At 45.4% G+C, this 6,000-nt stretch overlaps 1 pseudogene; it reads right to left on the bottom strand.

Annotated features, from left to right (window-relative positions):
• Positions 1-1,891: 1,891 nt before the first annotated feature.
• Positions 1,892-2,010, bottom strand: LOC133384610 (5S ribosomal RNA; annotated as a pseudogene).
• Positions 2,011-6,000: the final 3,990 nt, after the last annotated feature.

The following is a 6,000-nucleotide window of genomic DNA, read 5'->3' as shown; positions in this document are numbered from 1 at the left end:
TCCCCTCTTCTTCCTGGTAGTTCCACCTTCAGCCTCCTTTGGCAGCTGCCATGTATTTTATAGACGGATGCCTGCCCTTAGTGCACCTGAAAGACGCTCTGGCGCTTCAGCAAAAGGCCTCCCCTCTCGTTTGGAGCAAGGGGGAGGTGTCATCTGCAGCAGCAGTGGGGAGCAGACAGTGTCGAGGGAGTGAAGACTTTTTTTTTTTTTAAAATAATAATTCATTTCTTTACTGTTCATGGCCCCCTCTGGATTACTTCACGGCACCCCTGGGGGTCCCGGCCCCCAGGTTGGGAACCACTGCCCTAAGCTATCCTGCTACCTTCAGGTGCAGTGGAAGGTACTGCCTCATCACCATTGCTGAAGTGAGATTCACCTTCCAGTCCAACCAGCTTATTTATTTATTAGCAGACTCATATCTGGCATTGCTCAGAGATTCTTTAAAAAACAAAGAAAACAGTGCAGTTTTTAAATCAGTGGCAAAAACGTCTGTTCACCATCTTGATTCAAAATGGCATCCAAACATAGACAAAAACCTGCTCTTTGATCTCGGGAACCATCATGCAAAATGTGGTTACAATGTGTTGAGATGTCCTAATGCATTAGCAAGCAAACAAACAACTTTCCAAAACATATTGTAGATTACATTTATATCCCGCCTTTCCTCCAAAGAGCTTCATAGATTGTTCTCCCCTGCTTCATTTCATCCTGACAATCATTTTGTGAAATACGTTAAGCCCAAAGACAGCGACTACCCCAAGACCTTCCAGTGAGCTTCATGCCTGAGTAGATATGTGAAGCCTAGCCTCTCAGGTCCTATCCTTCACTTCGTACAGCAAAATGGCTCGGAACCGCCTTCGTTACCTACACCTGCTGAAATTCCTTCTTCTAAGCCACACTTATAGAGGGCCTCTTCTCTTCTTGATCTGGCCAACACAACCTTAAGTGTACCCAAGACTATTCTGATTTTGAGGAATAATATGTTTATGTAATGAATGATAGGGAGACAACACCCAAATACAATAGTTCTCATTCAGACTTTCTGTTCACTGGTCTTGCTTGTTGCTGCTGAAATTCATTCAGGGAAAGAGGACATCCACAAAGAAATAGGAAAGGGCAAGGTTAGGAAACAAGACTTGTTCATTCCAGGGTTATAGGACAGGAACAAGCCCCAGCTTTCCCTCCCCAGTCCCTTGAGGGAGACATGATATTCAGTGCCTCCTTGAGACCTATGAGTGTGCTCAGCCCTCAACAGGCTTCTCTGGATTCCCCCCCCCTTTACAAATGAATTTTTCCCCATGTACCCGAGGAGTCCCCAAACTGTGCAGAAGCCACTGTGTTGGCTGTAGGTGGCCCTGTTTGGCTGCTTCATTAATGGGTTCGGTATTAGGAGGAACAAGCAGGGGGGAACAACATTTCTGGGGCCTCTAACATGAGTGTTCTTGTTTAGGACTCCAACCAGTTGAAACAGGAATCTTGGAGGGGAAGAAAAATGACATTTCCCCTCAATCCTATTTACTTAAAACAGCAGCATCCTTTAGAGAGCTGGAAAGCTGTCAGGCCCCATCTGCACTACACATTTAAAGCAGTATCGTACCACTTCCCCCAACAGAGTCCTGGGAACTGTCATTTGTTAAGGGTGCTGGGAGTTGTTACATGCCTTCAAGTTGATTACGACTTATGGCGACCCTATGAATCTTTTGTGGATATATTTGTAGGGTTTCCAGAGCTTGGAAAAGTTACTTTTTTGAACTGCAACTCCCATCAGCCCAATCCAGTGGTCATGCTGGCTGGGGCTGATGGGAGTTGTAGTTCAAAAAAGTAACTTTTCCAAGCTCTCGGTTTTCATGGTAAGAGGTATTCAGAGGTGGTTTACCATTGCCTTCCTCCAAGCCTACGGCACCTAGTATTTCCAGGTGGTCTCCCATCCAAGTACTAACGAGGCCTGACCCTGCTTAGCTTCCAAAATCTGACAAGATTGGGCATGTTCAGGGCAGTATGGCCGTAGCCCTGAGAGGAGATCTTTATTCCCCCCCACAGAGCTATACTTCTCAGAATGGTTCAACAAGTCAATCTCCCTTCCCAAGGACCTCTGGGAATCGCAGCCCCCCCTTGCCTGTTTTTTCCTGCTTGCCCTCTCAACAACCCTGTCGGGTAGTCCACTTCGATTTTATAAATGGAAATAGACTTGCCATAAAATTTCCCCTATGTCTTTAACAGCTGAATGCAGATGGAAATTAAAAAGTTAAAACACTAAATTTGTCTGTCATGTGGCTTTTCAAGAGACTGAAGCCCTTTAGGATCAGGCCAAGGATCCATTAGGCCCAACATTTGGAATGCAACAGTGGTTAGCCAAATGCTTCTGGGAAGCCTGAGTAATCAATAAAGGTTTTGAAATGGGGTGGCCAGTAACAGTCAAAGTTGATTATAGTAATAAAAATAATAAAATAAAATTTTATTTGTTAGTCGCCTATCTGTCTGAATTAACGGACACTCTAGGCGACTTACAGTAACATGATAAAATACAATAACAATCCAGAACACAATTATCCATTAAAACTAACATCAGAACATCAAGTAGTACATCAAAAGCTAAGCTACCCCAAAATTTCTATAGGCCTGCCTGAATAGCCAGGTCTTAAGAGCTCGGCGAAAACCCATCAAGGAGGAGGCATGTCAAAGATCATAAGGGAGAGAATTCCAGAGGGTGGGGGCCATAACCGAGAACACCCTCTCCCTGGTCCGCACCAGCCTAGCTGTTTTGACCGGTGGGACCGAGAGGAGGTCCTGTGTGGCTGATCTTGTAAGGCAGCCTAATTGGTGATACTGGAGGCGGTCCTTCAGATAAACTGGGCCGAAACCATATAGGGTTTTAAAGGTCAATGCCAACACCTTGAATTAGGCCCGGTAAATTACTGGTAACCAGTGTAGATCTACCAACACTGGGGTGATGTGATCTCGGTGACGGCTATGCTTAATCAAGCGTGCCGCCGCATTCTGTACCAGCTGCAATTTCCGGACCGTTTTCAAGGGTAACCCCACGTAGGGTGCATTACAGTAGTCTAAGCGAAAGGAGACCAGGGCATGTATCACTCGTGGGAGCAGATGCAAAGGAAGGTAGGGTTGCAGCCTCTGTATCAGATATAGTTGATACCAAGCTGCCCGACTCACTGCTGAAGCCTGAGCCTCCATGGACAGCTGGGAGTCAAGAATGACCCCTAGGCTGTGGACCTGGTCTTTGAGGGGTAATCTCACCCCATTAAGCACCAAGTCAATGTCTCCCAACCTTCTCCTGTCACCCACGAGCAACACCTCGGTCTTGTCGGGGTTTAGTTTCAGCCTGTTCTCGCCCATCCATCCACTTACGGCCTCTAGGCACTTGGACATGGTCTGTACAGCCAGCTCTGGTGAGGACTTAAATGAGAGATAGAGCTGAGTGTCATCTGCATATTGGTGACACTGCAGCCCAAAACTCCTGATGATAGCTCCCAGCAGCTTCACATAAATGTTAAATAGCATGGGGGAGAGGATAGGACCCTGTGGTACTCCACAGTTAAGAGGCCAAGGGTCTGAAACCTCATCCCCCAATGCCACCCGTTGGTACCTGCCTGAGAGAAATAAATATTCAGGTCCAGCAACAGAGATTGGCCAGGTCAGGCATTTGCGGAAGGTGCTGGGGCTTGGAAAGACCTTTCATTCATCTGGCTAAGCCATGCCACCATTCACCACCCTCCTTGCTGGACCTCTTGATACTTTACAGCAGCAGACAGTAGTGCCCCATTTGAATGAGGGCCAAGCTTAGTTCCCATCCATAGTGGCTGCTTGCTATTTTAAGTCACCCAGAATATAATGCCCTGGCCTGTACACCTGTAAAATGTACTGATTTCATAGATCTATATTTCAGATCCTGCATCTTTAGGAGAAGAGAAAGTCAGCCAAGTGCAGGTGTCCTTGCAACACTGTAACGGGAAAAACCACAAGGTGGAATTCTCCGTTTCCCCTGCACAACTTGTAAAGATACAGAAGACCTCTTAATTGCCAGGCCCAGCCTCCAAGAGGTCTTCTGTATCTTTAAAAGTTGTGCAGGGGGAAGGGAGAATTCCACCTTGTGGTTTTTCCTATTATAGTGTTGCAAGAACCCCTGCACTTGGTGTCGGAATTTCTTAGCGAGAGTGCACTGTGGAACGGAGAGTATTGAGCGAGGTTACGTGTGTGTGTTTGAATCTTTGCTAAGATTCTACCTTCCCTGCAAATTAGCCAGATAGAGACTTTAAGCTTTAAAATAAGAAATAACTACTTTATTCTGGAAGTACATGCTTGATAGGAAAGAGTTCTAGATCTAGCTAACTAGCTATGTTGGAGCAGCCGGCACTGGCCCCAGTGCTAGCCCTCATGCTGGTTGAGAGGGAGAGACAAAGAGAAGATGTCTGCTCCCCTCTCGAGACAGAAGAAGAAGTGGGAAGGCGGGAAGGAACTGGGATCAACATCCTTTGCATATCAGTCTAGCAGGAAAGAGGAAGACAGCAGGGGATCAAAGGACAGGTATAACCTAGCAACCAAGAAGTCTCCTCTCTAGCTACCCTTTTTAACCCCATGCAGCCTCAACCCACAAGTTGGAGTTGAACCTCATACATTCCAACACTTGGCTGACTTTCTCTTCTCCTAAAGATACAGGATCAGTCTCAGGCCCTGAACCTGGCAACCCTAGCTAACATTCTCTTTTGTGGAAAGAAGCTGAGATTGCGTTATTTGGGGAGTATTATTGTTAATTAATTAATCACCTGCCACATATATTCCAAGGCATTGTCCAAAATATAATTAAAGCACAAATTTAAAAAAGCAATTATAAATATAAAATAAATATAAAAACTGTTTAAAACAGCAGTACAAAAAGCAGCTTAAAAACTGTTACAAAACATTTAAATTTTTTAAAAACAATACAAAATGGATACCTATGGCAGAGATCTAATAATTAATATCAGGCAGTGAACTTTTGTGTTCTGTTCCTGCTCTATAGGTTCAATTTTCCAAAAAAACCCACCAAAAAACAGTGTTGCTGCTCAGGAAAATATTGTCCTTGAAATAATGTTGCTCAAACTGGCTAGAAAGTCACTCTTCATAGCTCAATGGGAAGAGTGTATTATTAAGGTGCAATCTTAAGCATCCTTACTCAGATGAAAGCTCCACTGACTTGAATGAAGTTAACTCCCAGGTATGTGCATTTTTTGCACTGTAGTTCCTTTGTATGTTTGTCTGCCCTTAACTTTTTCTGGTTCATGGTCGGTCCTTTTTTATATATGCAATTGTTTTAACGGTTTTTATATATGTAACTGTTTTATGTATTTTTGCACACACACACACCTCTAAGTAGTGTGAGACTTTCAGGGATTCCTGTGCTTACCCAGAGTTTGGTTTCCTTGAAATGAAGGTCATTGGAGACTGTGGTGTCTTTAGGATATATGGTTTTATTTACATATATGTACAACCTGAGCATAAAATGGAGGGGTTCTGGTATAGTGGTTAGAGCAGCCTTTCCCAACCAGTGTGCCTCCAGATGTTGTTGGACCACAACTCCCATCTTCCTGACCATTGGCAATGCTGCCTGAGGTTGATGGGAGTTGTGGTCCAACAACATCTGGAGGCACACTGGTTGGGAAAGGCTGGGTTAGAGTGTTGGACTACGACCTAGGAGACGAGGGTTCGAATCCCCATACAGTCATAAGTTCACTGGGTGACCTTGGACCAGTCACTGCCTCTCAGCCTCAGAGGAAGGAAATGGTAAACCACCTGTGAATACCGTTTACCATGAAAACCCTATTCATAGGGTCCCCATAAGTCGGGATCGACTTGAAGGCAGCCCCCCCAATATCTCCTTATTCACAGTCAGAGCTGCCCCTAGGCATCGGGAAGTGGGGCAGTTGCCCCAGGCCCCGTGCTTTGGGGGGGGCTTCTCTTGGTGATCTGCTCACCAGCCGGCTCCTCCCTCCCTGCCTGCTCACC

Source organism: Rhineura floridana, chromosome 4, assembly GCF_030035675.1.
Source record: "Rhineura floridana isolate rRhiFlo1 chromosome 4, rRhiFlo1.hap2, whole genome shotgun sequence".
Classification (NCBI taxonomy): domain Eukaryota; kingdom Metazoa; phylum Chordata; class Lepidosauria; order Squamata; family Rhineuridae; genus Rhineura; species Rhineura floridana.
This window is presented reverse-complemented; position numbering and strand designations above follow the sequence as displayed.